The 14,683-nt window shown below is 34.5% G+C and overlaps 2 pseudogenes; one reads left to right on the forward strand and one right to left on the reverse strand.

The window, feature by feature from the left end:
* The first annotated feature begins 6,154 nt into the window (after window positions 1-6,154).
* Window positions 6,155-9,234, forward strand: LOC120124588 (annotated as a pseudogene).
* A 364-nt stretch (window positions 9,235-9,598) lies between these two features.
* LOC120124540 lies at window positions 9,599-11,842 on the reverse strand (annotated as a pseudogene).
* Window positions 11,843-14,683: the final 2,841 nt, after the last annotated feature.

Raw genomic sequence — 14,683 nt, forward strand, 5'->3', positions numbered from 1 at the left:
TTGACTCAAAGAACACCAAGAACACGATGGTATGAGGGATGTAACAAATAGAGGTCTGATCGTTGATGAAACAAGGGTTGAATTTTTTTTTTGAGGAAAAATGAGAGAAAAATCTAAAAATAGAGAGAGAAAACTATGGGATTTCTACTTTGGGAAGGTCCCAGGTAAGTACGAGAGGTTTTTAAACTCAACTTTACCAAGAATGGTAAACTCACACTGCGAGTCCTTGAATCTTCTCAAATTATAAATTTATTTGAAATTTAATTAAATACCAATTTAGTCACCAAAATTAAATTAAGAAAATTTTAGCCCTAGATTAAGGTGTGATAATCATTCCTTGAAATTGAGGCTCCGCTATATAATTGTCTCTATTAGAGTCGCTAAATTATCAAAACTATTTTAACATTTGTTTAAAAAATAGTTGTCATTAATTTAGTATACGTTTAAAAAATCAAAGACAGGTTTGGGAGTTGGTTGGGAAATGATTAGGTACGACAACCTTATTATACGGTTAAAAAAAGGTGTTACCGGTTTTGTTATTATTTTTAACAAAATTGGTAAAAATTACCGGAAACATTATTATTTCTACCGATTTTGTTATTATTGGGCGCTTTAACGGTTTTATTAATAAATCCGGTAAAGCGCTACCGATTTTTTTATTTTTTTTACCGGTTTTGTTATTATTAGGCACTTTACCGGAATTGTTAAAAAATATTAATGTTTTAGGTAAAAATAATATTTTAGGTATTTTTTACCAATTTTGTCAAAAAAAAAATAACAAAACCTGTAGCGTATTTCCTTAGCCGTATATTCAAGGTGCTGCAATGTAGAAATTCCCGAGTTGGTTACCTGTTGTGAAGGTTAAAGCATCTCTACCGCTTCCAAGAAATAGTACCATAAAAAATTATATATTGACTTATGTTAAGAAGTTACGATAATAGAGCACAAAAGAAAAATATTAGTACTAATAATAAATAATAATTTAAATTAATAATAAAATATTAGAGATAACCAAAATACAAATAAAAAACATAAAAATAACTCGGTATGATTAAATTGTAAGAAATTAGAAAGTTTAAGAGCTAAAATACAAATAAACATAATGGTAGATTTAATTACAAAAACAGAAGTTAAATGGGCTTCTCGCCCAAATAGGGCGTTGGAAATTTTTTTTCTTGGTATAGAGCTCTCATCAAATTATTTTCTGAACTAGAGTGTTTTCTACAGTCTCAAGGTAAGACGCATAGTAATCCATGTAATTTTATTTTTTTTATGGAAGACTTCAACTTTGTAGAGAAAAAAAAGAAGGTAATTGAGTGAAGACGCGGGGTAATCTTGAGGTCTTCTCCAAGTTATTGTTCAAAACACCATAGTATAGGAAATAATTACTTGAGTGAACTATTTGAGGATTTTTTTTTCAACACATTATCTCAGTCATTTGCCCAGTTAAATGGGTTAGAAACAATTAATTAATGTGCAAAAATGCTAAATTACATCAAATAAAAAAAGGAAGGGCTAAAATTATAATTATCCCAAAAAACACAAAAGGGGGCCAATCTAACTGCAGTTCCGGGTCAGGCGCGGCATGGTTTATGATTCGGGTCGTGTCAGTCGATATTACAAAAGATATGAATATATTTTCATATTTGGATAGGAAGGGGATGTTATGATAAGGTTGATCGGATGGGATATAGTTGGGATAATGGTGAAAGATAGTGGTGTTAGAGATGGAGAAGGGCTCTTAGTTGGAGGAATTTTGGTTAAGGGTTGAGATTATTAGATTCAAATTGATTGAGTTTAGTGTTTGAATTGGTTTGTCTTGGGTTTCTTGAGTTGAGTTATTGGGTTTGTTACCTATATAAAATTAGATGTTTTAATTTCCAATAAGATGGTGACACATGTCATCATAATAATACACCAATATTTCTATTATCACGTCATATTTTGTTAACATTTAGTGATTATTAATTTGATTGATATCATTTAAATAATTAAATGATCTAATTGACAAAATTACTAGTTCAATAGAAAGAATATAACACGGCCACAATATAGTGACTATTGAATTAGTTTAGCCTAAATATAAAATAACGTACGTCTAAGTAGCACCGTGTTCATTTATCAATTAAAAAGAAAATTTTAAAATAGCTGGCTAATTGTGTTTTAAAAATTAAAAGAAAAATCAGAATCTCATGCCATGATCCAAGGTTTGTGAAACGAATATGTTGTTAATCGTTGAATCATGGATGTTGGTGGTAGAGTATTATGCGTGCTTAAACTAATACATAACCAATTTCCATAGACATATCTGAGTCATTATTCGGGGAAAAAAGCAATTAGCGAATAATTAATCATCAACGCTTACTAATATCCAACCTAAAGTCTTGGTTTAGATATATCTACATAAATAAACCCTAATGGACGCTCTTATTCTTTCGGAAGACACGTTCGCCTCCAGCAACCCCATTCCATCGTCCTCTGATGATGGTCTGTCCTCCAAAAAGCCTTATTGGACTGATGATGATCCGCCGGATGATGCAGCCGCTCCAATGGAAGCAGAATCTTCGCAGCATGAGCACCTCGACCATGTGCCTTCAACCCCGCTTGCACCATACAATAGTCCAGGTAACCCTAATCCCAATCCCCCAGTTGTTGTTGCGACAACTCCTTCCCCAACTGCACCTGCAGGAGTCCTGAATCTATCTTACAAGGATACTTTAATGGGGGACAATCCCTCTGACCCGAATGCAACCGAATCCATCATCGATGAGGAAGTGATGTATCCCGAAGAGTAGTGGATGGCGTGATCTCAATTGAATTTTCTCAACGTATTCAAGACTTGGCTGTTCGGATTTTCGACCAAACTGAGGTCGTCAAGCTCTTTGGGAGGAGAATCGACTACACTACTTTACGCAACAAAATCTATAAACTATGGAAGTTGTCTCAACCAATCTGAGTCATGGACATAAAGAACGACTACTTCCTGATTACCTTTCGAACCCATTCATATAATTTGACGGCGCTTGCGGATGGACCGTGGATAATTTTTTTCATTACCTGATCGTCGAGCCTTGGTCTGAAGACTTCTTGCCATCGTAATCCACGAAAAAGATTGCTGCTTGGGTTCGACTTCGTGGTCTCTCGCCTACCCTTACAAGTGTAGCCTCATCACCGAATTTGGTGAATGTGTTGGTCCTGTCCTAAAGCTGGAATATCCGACTGAATGTGGCCAACACGGCCGATTTGCTAGAATGGCATCACTCTGGATCCCAAAAAGCTGCTGGTGTCGAAGATTCTAATCAACAGTCGGCTCCAAGTCGTTGAATACGAAGCCTTGCCTACAGTTTGTTTCAAATGTGGAAAGTATGGTCACGTCAAGTCTATTTGTAATTAGATAGACGCATGCTCTCTTCAATTAAAAAAAATCATCGACGCTGACTTTTAATTAAACTTTAGCGAACGTGAAACATGACGTTGTTCTTTTTAAATTATTAACACAGAATTCAAAAGAAACCTAATATTTTATAATGCCAATAGCATCACTTATTCCTTAATATTATCATTATTACTATTTTAAACTATCAGAACCCCTTGAAGGATATTCTAGTGTTCGTTTGTTTAAGTTATGTGGAGTGGCGTATTGAGCTACCAAAATTCATTTAATTTGAAGGGAAAATTTTGTAGGAAAAGTCATTTAATTCGAAAAGCCAGTTAGAACCCATTTATTATTTAATTATAGAGTAGAATATATTAGATGTCATTAAATCATCTTCAAATGACTTTTAATCATTGAAATTTTAAATGATATAATGTTAAAATTAGCCTTCAACGTTTACTAAAATTAAAATAGTCATTTTAATTTTTATTCTTTTAAAAAAAAGTATTTTAGCCTATGACATTTCATTTTAGAACAAAAAGGTCCCTAACATAAATAATCATTTTGACCCTTATTCCCTTTTTAGAGTATTTTGACTCTCGCTTTTTACTTAATTTTAGAGCGTTAATCATTTGTTAATTTACGATTTTCATCCACATAAGGATCTTTTGTACTGAAATGAAATGTTGGGACCAAAAAGCTAAAAAAATAGGAACCAAAAATAACTATTTAAGTAAATGTATGAATCTTTTTTGACATCATACCTTTTTAAATTTATCAAACTATTAAATAATTGTTAAATTGTCAAAAAATTACAAAGCGATTATTACATGTTTATTAAAATTTTATAAGTATTATAGTAAAATGATGTTTTGTAGTTAAAAAGAATACATTAGGGTCGCTTAACTTTTTCCTTTTCAAATCTTAAACGAGTTTAACTTTTCTTATCTTTGATTGATAGACGCCGATACCTGTTTTGGTGTTGGTGTCGTTGATATTTTTTTTTTTATACATCTTTGATTTTCCTTGGTTTTTGAGTTTTAAATAACTCTGTTTTATGACATTTTCTCTATTTTTTAACACGTTTTTATTTGTTGACTATTGTTTTCGTTCATATTCCTTTTAAAGACTAGATTTTACATCATCAAAATTGATTAAGAAGACGTTATATGTATATTGATCTTCCATGACAACACCTTTTATAAATTCACGAGCATTGCATCTTCATGAAAGCGTTCATTTTCATCATACTGATTATGGTATAAATATTGTTTTGATTCTAGAGGATGAAATATTGTTGGATAGATTTAACAATAGAGGAGAAAGGTCCACTTACAAAGCCAAAGCAAATCAGCTCAGTTTAGTCCATAACTTGGTTATCTTAGATAAGTTCAAGGTTACTAATTTGAAAAAAAATATGATGATGCCAATTTTTTTTTATTCATATCATAAAGTTAAACTATGGAGAATTTTTAACATTTAGGAAGAATTTAATTATTAATCCATATTTATTCTGATTTATTTATTTTATTAAAAATAGGGCACGAACCAACTCATCTAAGTGATCAAGGAATCATTATTGTTCATTGAGGTCACGAGTTCGAGTACCAACGATTGCAGTAGGGTGATAGAATATTTAATGTCAAATGGTTAAGAGTATTTAGAACATATATTACTTTGTAATCACCTTAGTTTAATAAAAAGTTATTAGAAATGGGAAATTAATTGTAACCTATTGTACATCCATTGGACCAAAAATAAACGGACCATCAATCAAACAAATCTACCAAAACGACAATATCTTTCTGAGTTTTTGGACCATCGATTATTGTCATGTTGTTTTGTTTGTATTTTATTAATACGCGATGATTCGTTAACCTCTTCCTCAATAATTTGCTTTGGATGATCAAACTCATACTTTTCCAACCCTCCCATTATTCATCCGGTTTTCTATTTTTTAATAACAATATCTACTCACACCCAGTTGGTTTAGTAGACGAGACACTAAGTTCTTTAAGTAAAAATATGAGTTCAATTTATGACGTTTGCGAATTAGTATTTAATATTTAAATAAATAATTATCCTAATATTTTTTAATGATAAATTTTTTTGGGGCAGTGGACCTGAAGCTGCTATGTACCCTGACTGTTGGCTTTCCTAAAATTCAAATAAATATATTTTTATTTTAATATTAAAATTAATAATTCGTATATTTGAATACAAATTTATGTATGAAGTTAAAATAAATTTAAATATATTTCAACCTTTGACAATTAATCAATCGTTGCTGAGTCATGAATGGGAGTGGATAAAGCCCCACAGAGTGAAAACAGGGTAGGACGGTCAAACAGCAACAGTAACATCCAACCACGTTAGTACACGTGGAGGGACGTGAGAGGTAGGGCCGGAGAAGCGACGAATCCTCGCCGCTTGAAAGCCCCGAAGTTTTGCGTCTATAAGTAAGTTGCGTTGGGGCTTCGACGGTATTTCAAAACACAGCAAACGTGTTACCTTCCCCTGTTTTCCCTCTGTTTTAGTTTCCCTGTAATAGTTACCGCTTTCTTAGCGGCTTTTCTTCTTCTTCTTCAGAAAAGAGAGTCTTTTGAGTGTTGATTACTGTAATAAAAATGTGTGGGATTCAAAACACAGCAAACGTGTTACCTTCCCCTGTTTTCCCTCTGTTTTAGTTTCCCTGTAATAGTTACCGCTTTCTTAGCGGCTTTTCTTCTTCTTCTTCAGAAAAGAGAGTCTTTTTGAGTGTTGATTACTGTAATAAAAATGTGTGGGATTTTAGCAGTTTTGGGTTGTTCTGATGATTCTCAGGCTAAAAGAGTTCGAGTGTTGGAACTTTCCCGCAGGCATCTAATCTTTCCTCTCTCTTCTTCTTCTTCAATATTTTCTTTTTTAAGCTTTGGGAGTGTTTTCTTTTTGCTAAAAGACATGGTTATGATGAAATTTAACCTTGAACTTGGTCTTGAATTCTTGACCATTTTTAAGCTAAGTCGGGAGTTTCGAAGCAGAGTGCATGTTATAAGATGATCATTCATCGGATGGATATTTATACTTAAATTAGCTGGTGATCATCCACGTGGGATTTAGGGTTATAATTCAACAATTACATAAGAAATGAGAAACAGGGGAGCTGAAAAAGTAATGTTTATTGATGATGTTTATGAACGAACAGGCTGAAGCACCGTGGACCTGACTGGAGTGGCCTTTACCAGCACGGAGACTATTTGGCACATCAACGCCTTGCCATCATCGATCCTGCTTCCGGTGACCACCTCTCTTTAATGAAGACCAGACTGTTGCTGTCACTGTAAGTGTCTCCATGCTCCGTTTTTTACCCCATATCATCTCTATTAACTTTTCAAACATGTAAGGGCTAAATTATGTGTTGAAATTGGTCAATTTATGTGGTAAAACAAGGTGAATGGAGAGATTTACAACCATGAAGAGCTGAGGGAGAAGTTGGTGAACCACGAGTTCAGGACTGGCAGTGACTGTGATGTTATTGCCCATCTGGTAAGTTTCCATGCCAAAACTGGAATTATTGTTCTAGTAAGTGTAAAAATTGTTCATTAAACTCCATTTATATGATAGTATGAGGAGTATGGGGAAGACTTTGGTATATTAAATCTTGCTTTTGCTCAGTTGCTAGAAATTTGAAAAACCTTTTCGACTTTGTGTAATCAGTTCGGTTTGGATATCGTCGGAATTGAAAGGGTTGAACGATGACTGTGAACATTTTGAAAGCTTTCCCCCAGGTCACATATACTCTAGCAAATCAGGAGGATTTAGGAGGTGGTACAACCTTGGTTCTCCGAGGCCATTCCATCTGTTCCATATGATCCCCTTGTTCTTCGACGCGCATTTGAGAATGTAAGATCGATGACTTGCTACCCAAGGAACACTTGACACTTATTTTAATCCTGTTATTTTGGCTTACGGATAGTATCGGATATGTTTTACAGGCTGTGACCAAAAGACTGATGACTGATGTGCCTTTCGGTGTTTTGCTATCTGGAGGCCTTGATTCATCACTGGTTGCTTCGATCACTGCTCGGTATTTGGCTGGCACCAAGGCTGCCAAACAGTGGGGAGCTCAGCTCCATTCTTTCTGTGTTGGCCTAGAGGTAAGTCGAAAAGTATACGATGAAACCTTAAAGTATAGATTTAGAGTATTAAATGGTTCTTGAAACTTCTTTGTCAACTTCTCTGCAGGGTTCGCCGGATTTGAAGGCTGCAAAGGAGGTTGCAGACTATCTGGGCACTGTCCATCATGAGTTTCATTTCACTGTTCAAGTATTGACTCAACATATGTATTTTCTGCTGAAGAATTTCGTTCTTATAGTTCTATATCAAGCTAATTTACTCTTTAATGTGGCAGGATGGAATCGATGCGATCGAGGATGTCATCTATCACATCGAAACTTATGATGTGACCACAATCAGGGCAAGCACTCCTATGTTTCTGATGTCAAGAAAGATCAAGTCACTAGGAGTGAAGATGGTTATTTCTGGTGAAGGATCTGATGAGATCTTTGGAGGATATCTGTACTTCCACAAGGCACCGAACAAGGAAGAATTCCACCGCGAAACATGCCGCAAGGTAATCCATCGTCTTATCCGGCACTTTACAAGTAGGGGAGCCGTAACACATATAGCGTAATCTGGTCTGGTTTGATACATCTTTGTGCAGATCAAGGCCCTTCACCAATATGATTGCCTGAGAGCTAATAAAGCAACATCTGCATGGGGATTAGAGGCTCGAGTCCCCTTCTTAGACAAAGAATTTATTAATGTTGCCATGTCTATCGACCCTGAAGCAAAGATGGTATGTATGCAAGCATTTTTCCCTTATTCTCGGTTGAGATTTACAGACTTATGAAAAATACTGATACTTTACTGATACTTTATTTAAATCAGATCAGAAAAGATGAAGGACGCATTGAGAAATGGGTTATAAGAAGAGCCTTCGATGACGATAAACATCCCTATCTGCCAAAGGTCTTAAAAATTCTAACACCTCTTTTCTTTGATATTTGTCAACTATAAAGCCAAACTAACATGTCCTATATGTTGTCCTGCAGCATATCCTCTACAGACAAAAGGAACAGTTCAGTGACGGCGTCGGTTATAGTTGGATCGATGGTCTCAAGGCCCATGCTGCACGACATGTAAATGTCATTTTAATGTGTTTTTCTATTATATGCTTTTGCTGAGTATATTGTTTATAATTTAACAATTACAATCTTCCAGGTGACTGATAAGATGATGTTCAATGCTTCGAACATCTTCCCTCACAACACACCGACTACAAAGAAGGGTATTACTACCGGATGATTTTCGAGAGGTTCTTCCCTCAGGTGATTTTCCGAATTCTGCAGTTTCAAATACGTTTGCACAATGATTTACTGAAGTCATCACTGAACATCTTCTTTTCTTGGACTAACAGAACTCTGCTAGATTGACTGTCCCCGGAGGAGCTAGTGTGGCATGCAGCACTGCTAAAGCTGTTGAGTGGGATGCTGCCTGGAAAAACAACCTCGACCCTCAGGCCGGGCTGCCTTGGGTGTTCATCTCTCGGCTTATGAAGCCGAGACTCCTCTCAGCTACAAGCCATCCAAGGTTATCGATAGTATGATGGAAATTCCTGGTGTCGCCATACAAAGCTAGCACCTACTTAAAGGAATCAAATAGTGTCGACTTATAATAAGGGAGTAGGATCTCTGTGGCGTATCCACCTAACTTCGGAACGCGTAGCTGTATAATATAGGCAATGTATACCAGTACTAAAAGATTCCGAAATCGTCTGATCATCTTTGTTATCATCAAGACTGTTGTTTCCTATGTTTTCTTCGTGTGTAATCGATATTCTGTGGCGGAAGTTGATCATGTATAAGAATCTTCCCTTTTGTTGGTAATGTGAAAGATCTTCAGCTTTCTTATCCCTTACGAAAGTATTGCTCCCAACCCAAAGGACTGTAATATCAGATTAATTGGAACCAAAAAATAATTCAACAAGAAAAATGGTGTCCCTAATAGTTTAATGGAGCACCATTTAGCCTGTGAAATCTTGAAGATAACATCAGATTTGACTTGAAATAACTAATAAATATCACCATCAGAATTAATAAGCACGAAATAAGCTTATCTTATTTCTTTCATAAACACTATAAATACAGGGTCGAGTGCAGTTTTGCACCCGCCGCAAACCTATAATCACAATTAGTACTAGTTATTAATTATACAATTACGTAAACCACAAGCAACTTAATGGAACAAGGCAGCATAAAATAGTTCATTCCAAGTATCAGGCAATCCAGGGAGCCACCAATGGCTACAATCGGCTGAGCCGTCCGGTTTAGCCCTCTGAGCAGGGCTTAAATCACCACTGTAAATCGAAGGGTGCCCATCTTTCCTGAGCTCGGAGAGCATGGTTATGTCCAACAAATATGTAGGGACGTGCATTTTTCTGATGACTTCATCCACCACTCTCTTCTGGTCAGGGTACGTGCCGGGGTTGGCAGTTCCGGTCATCGGCGCTGTTTTTCCGTAACAATTCTTCGTCGCTGCCATGGTTGCTCTCGTGCTCCATTCACTCGGACTGTCAAAAGCAATTCATCAAAAATCATATAACTTACGTAACAAATCATACATACAAAATTTTTGTCATTCATCCATCATGTGCATTTTGTGAGAGACTATACTAGAGGGACAGTGGTCCACCAAAATTTGTTGTACTTGGTTGCGTTATTTCTCAACATGTAAAATAAAGGGTAAACTCCCACCGACACAGAGTGGGTAAGAAAGATTCTTTCCTCACTGTTTCACGGATTGTAAAAGAAACAAAAACAGTTAAAATCAACTGAACACTTTAATCGATTAAAGTAAATTTAACTATCTCATGAAACATGGGGAAATAAGGTGAGAACACGTGGAGGATAATATTGAAAAACATGAAGGATCCACAGTTGGGCAATGATTTTTTCTCTCAGTTGTTGCCAGTTTCAAACATTTTGGTAATGAAGACATTGTTTATTATAGCAAGGAACAACTGATGAACAAGTAACTGATAAAGTTAGTTTTTGAGACAGGAGTTTGGTTTCTAGCTCCTCCAAGTTGTCTGGTTACATTTATGATGTAATTATAGCAATGCCTGCAAGTTGCCAATGGTTCACTCTATACAATAATTCTAGGAGAGAGAGAGAGAGAGAGAGAGAGAGACTTACTCATAGTGTGTGGGGGAAATTGATTGGAAAAAGACTCTGGTTTTAGTTGTGTCGACATTGTTGTCGACCCAATTAGCCCATGTTCTCAACCCTTTCTCCAATGCAACCAAACGATCAATGTCCTTGTAATATTTACCCCTGTTTCGATCAAATCCCACCTGTAACATATACGATAAAATTAACCCAAACATGGAAAATGCAGTAGAACCGGACAGTAAAAGAGAATGTTGTTCAAGGGGCTGAGTCACTAGTACGTATGTGCGTTGTAATAATAAATGATCTGTTTTTGCCTACCCTTGGAGGGATCCTTTATGACTCCACCAATGGCCTGTGTTGAACAACAGCACGTCTGCGTTTCCCCAGGCGTTTCCATGTGTATGTATGTCCTCTAGCTTGAGAATTCTGCTCCCTCCAACCATATCTATGTCAACTAAATATGGAGCTCTATAGAAGCATACCGATAGACCATAGTCCTGCATTTTTTACCATTAAAAACACTGGTCCAATTTGCATGCAAAATAATATGGTCACTTACAATGAACTTGAAGGTGGAGAGAGGATCTCCTCTGCTCATCCGAGTCTGCATTTTGGGAGCTGAAGCTGAGATCATACAGATCAAAGACTCCCATTGATTCCTTCCCAGAGAATCACCAACAAACATCAAGTGTTTCCCTCTCATCTTCGACAGAAACACGAGTCCGTTGAACCTCGGGAGCACACAATCGTGAGGCTGCCATCGGTATTTGAGGTAATCAGAATCGGGTCTCCCGTACATTTGGCAGTTGAATTCAGCATCAATGAGTGGACAGTCGGAATACTTGTACAACGGATAAGTATCATCACGGACCCAAGAGCCGGAGAACAATGCACAGGTGGTTTGGTTCGTTTGGAACATTGGCTTTCCATGGTGCTTCTTCAAGCTCCAACCTGTCGGGAACTGAAACAAGGCTAGTAAAACAAAGGGTAACAGACGTGAAAGAAGGGTCACTTTTCAGAGTCCTGTAAGAGAAAAGCCAAAAGAAGACAATGTACAAAAAGAAAGTGGGAGTTTTTTTTTTTTTTTATAAAAGAAGAAAAGGGTGTGCATGTGAAGGGGAAGGTGAAAAGGGTTGCGGTGAGCTTAACTTTGCGGTCAAAGTCAATATTGCTTGATTTAGACCCTTTTTAACCATATCTGGTCCTTCTTTGCTTCTTATCGTAGACCCTTTTCTGCAAGTTTATCTTGTTCCATTTCCACGGAGTCCCCTAATTTCTGTGTTTTCTATATGGTTTTTTTTTTGGGTTCTTTGATAATTCAATCGTGAAAAAAATTAACGGTCACATCATATGACGTGACAGTTAAAATTTAACCGAAAAAATGACGTCTCAATTAATTTTTTTTGATTTAACTACATAATTGGTGCTTGTTATTTACATAAGATGTCAATTTGATCACAATTTTAATTAAATTTAATAAATTTAATTCTTTAATTAAATTGTGACATGTGTCAGTATCTAATTGGAAGTTAAGTTTATTTATAATTTAATTTAAATTTATAACACTTTATATATCTTAATTTAAATTCATATCCGAAGTTTAAAATATATAATTCATTTTCTATCCAACTTATTAAATATATTTTTATTTTGATTTTAATTTTAAAAATATTTTTTATCTTAACTTAAAAAATATATACTTTTATTAACTTTAAAAATATATTTGTTATATCTTAACTTCAAATATCTATATATACCTTAACCTCAAATATATATTTTTATTCTTTATTAACTTAAAAAATAATTTATTATTAACTTAATTAATAAAAATAATATATATTTTAAAATTAAGATAAGAACAAAGTATATCTTAAAATTAAAATTATATATATATATATATATATATATATATATATATATATATAAGCTAAGGTAATTACAAAGTAATATCTGTTTTATACACTTTGTCACTTTCAACCATTTGACCTTTAGGAACAACAACGATTCCATTGAGCACTGAGGTAAGTTGGTTCGTGCCAAAATAAAATATATTTAATAAGTTAGATAGAAAATAAAATATATATTTTAAACTTAGGATATAAATTTTAAATTAAGATACATAAAATGTTATGAATTTAAATCAAGTTTTAAAAATATGTATACAATATATATAATATATGTTGTAAAACATAAAGCATTCAATATTCTAGCCTTCATGGTTGTTCACTTGTTTGGCACCAAATATGTAATTACATCAAAAAAAAATTAACTGAGAGATCATTCTCTCGGTTAAATTTTAACTGTCACGTCACCTCTATTGTTAAAAGTTAACGACCAGTGACTTGATTGAAGTATTTAGATAATTCGGTGGTCTGAATGATCAAATCGAAACATCGGTGGTCAAAATGACTTTTGACCATAGTTGAGTGGTCACCTTTGTAGTTTACTCTTTAGAAAATTCACATAAAAGAATTGGTAAAAGTAATATATGAATATCTATATTATAGCAAAAATTGCATTTTAGTTCCTGTATCAAAAAAGGAAATTTTTTCTATCAGTTAATTTTTTTAGAAACTATTACTATAATTTTTAACAAAAATTTTCATTTAATGTTTAAAGTTGTTATGTTTTTAAAATTTTATGTTTTTAGACCTTGATTAAATTGAAACAAATTTGAATGTTGTTTGATGATTTGTAAAATGAGAAGATACTATTATCAATACCATTTACCAAAGCATGTGTATGTGTTCTTTGTTTCAATTTTTTATCAAAGAAGGGCTAAATCATCGAGTCGTTCAAGGATGTTCATATTGTTTTATTTTGTGTGGGTTCAAATCTTAGCATTTACCTTGAAAAAATATAAATATCTCTACTTAATAAAAAAATAGGGTTAATCTCTTAGAAATGCTAAATATCATTTATTTTGCTTCATCCACATGCATACTTCATTCTTTTGGGGACTTTTTCAAATAACATGAATTGTTTTTGGATAATTTAGATTTTATTACCCAAAGTCAATATTAGATACAACCAATCAACCAATCAATCGTTACAAAAAACAAAATAACAGCCTATACAAAAAAGATTGGTTAAACTATACCCCAAGCATTACAAAGCTTTATATTAGTACTATCAAGTCTATTAATATTAGTACCCCTAAATTGGATCCCAACAAATTCTTTAACTTCTTTGAGCAAACATTCAACCGTTCTATGACGTCCTAGGAAGACTCTATGATTTCTTTCCTACCACAGAAAGTAAATAAATGCAGTCCAAGAAAGTTTCAATGTGGTGGTAAGGAGAGACCTCCCTTTCCATGAAGAAGTTGCCCTTGAAACTATTTCGTCCCATGTCATGAATGATGACTTCATCCCATTAAGGTTCTAAATAGAATTCCAAAGTGCTGCTGCCAGAGAACATTGTGAGAATAGGTGATCCCTTGTCTCTTGATTAATGCTGTAGTTGACACAGAGAACTTCTGTGCAAATTCCCATTTTAATGAGTCGATCTCTAGTAGGCAATCTGTTGAGAAAAATCATCCAAGCAATCAAACTAAACTTTGGAATATGCATTGGGAACCAAATTAGTTTGTGCTAAGTGACCTTCTTCCCTTTGAATCAGATCAAGTCCCATATATCCCTTAATTGCAAGGGTTCGGCTGAAACAATTGGTAATGCTTCAGTCCGCAATTTCAAAATTCTACTAATACTCCAACTAACGTTTGCACCAGCTTGGAATTATCAAAAGTCTTGCTCCTTAAAAACAGACTTTCATAGTGATTCCATGAATTTTAGTGACCATCAATGTAGTTTACACATTAAATTATTAATTTGTATGAGGTATAGAAATAGATTTTTTTCCCATTTAATAAAACGACTAAAAAGAATGGTATAAAACCCCTATCTGCCTCTTCGATTTTCACATTAATTTATTGGTGCAAAGCAAGTTGGAAAATCAAAATCAGTTGGGAGTGCAGCATGCGGTGAAGAAGAAACTTCTTAAGGTTTTTTTTATTAGTACGGTAATTACAAGATAATATTAGTTCGAAAGACTCTTAATTATTTAATAGTGACCGCTCAAACACCTCTGTAAATGA

This window comes from Hibiscus syriacus, unplaced genomic scaffold (assembly GCF_006381635.1).
Source record: "Hibiscus syriacus cultivar Baekdansim isolate YM2019G1 unplaced genomic scaffold, ASM638163v2 tig00110419_pilon, whole genome shotgun sequence".
NCBI lineage: Eukaryota > Viridiplantae > Streptophyta > Magnoliopsida > Malvales > Malvaceae > Hibiscus > Hibiscus syriacus.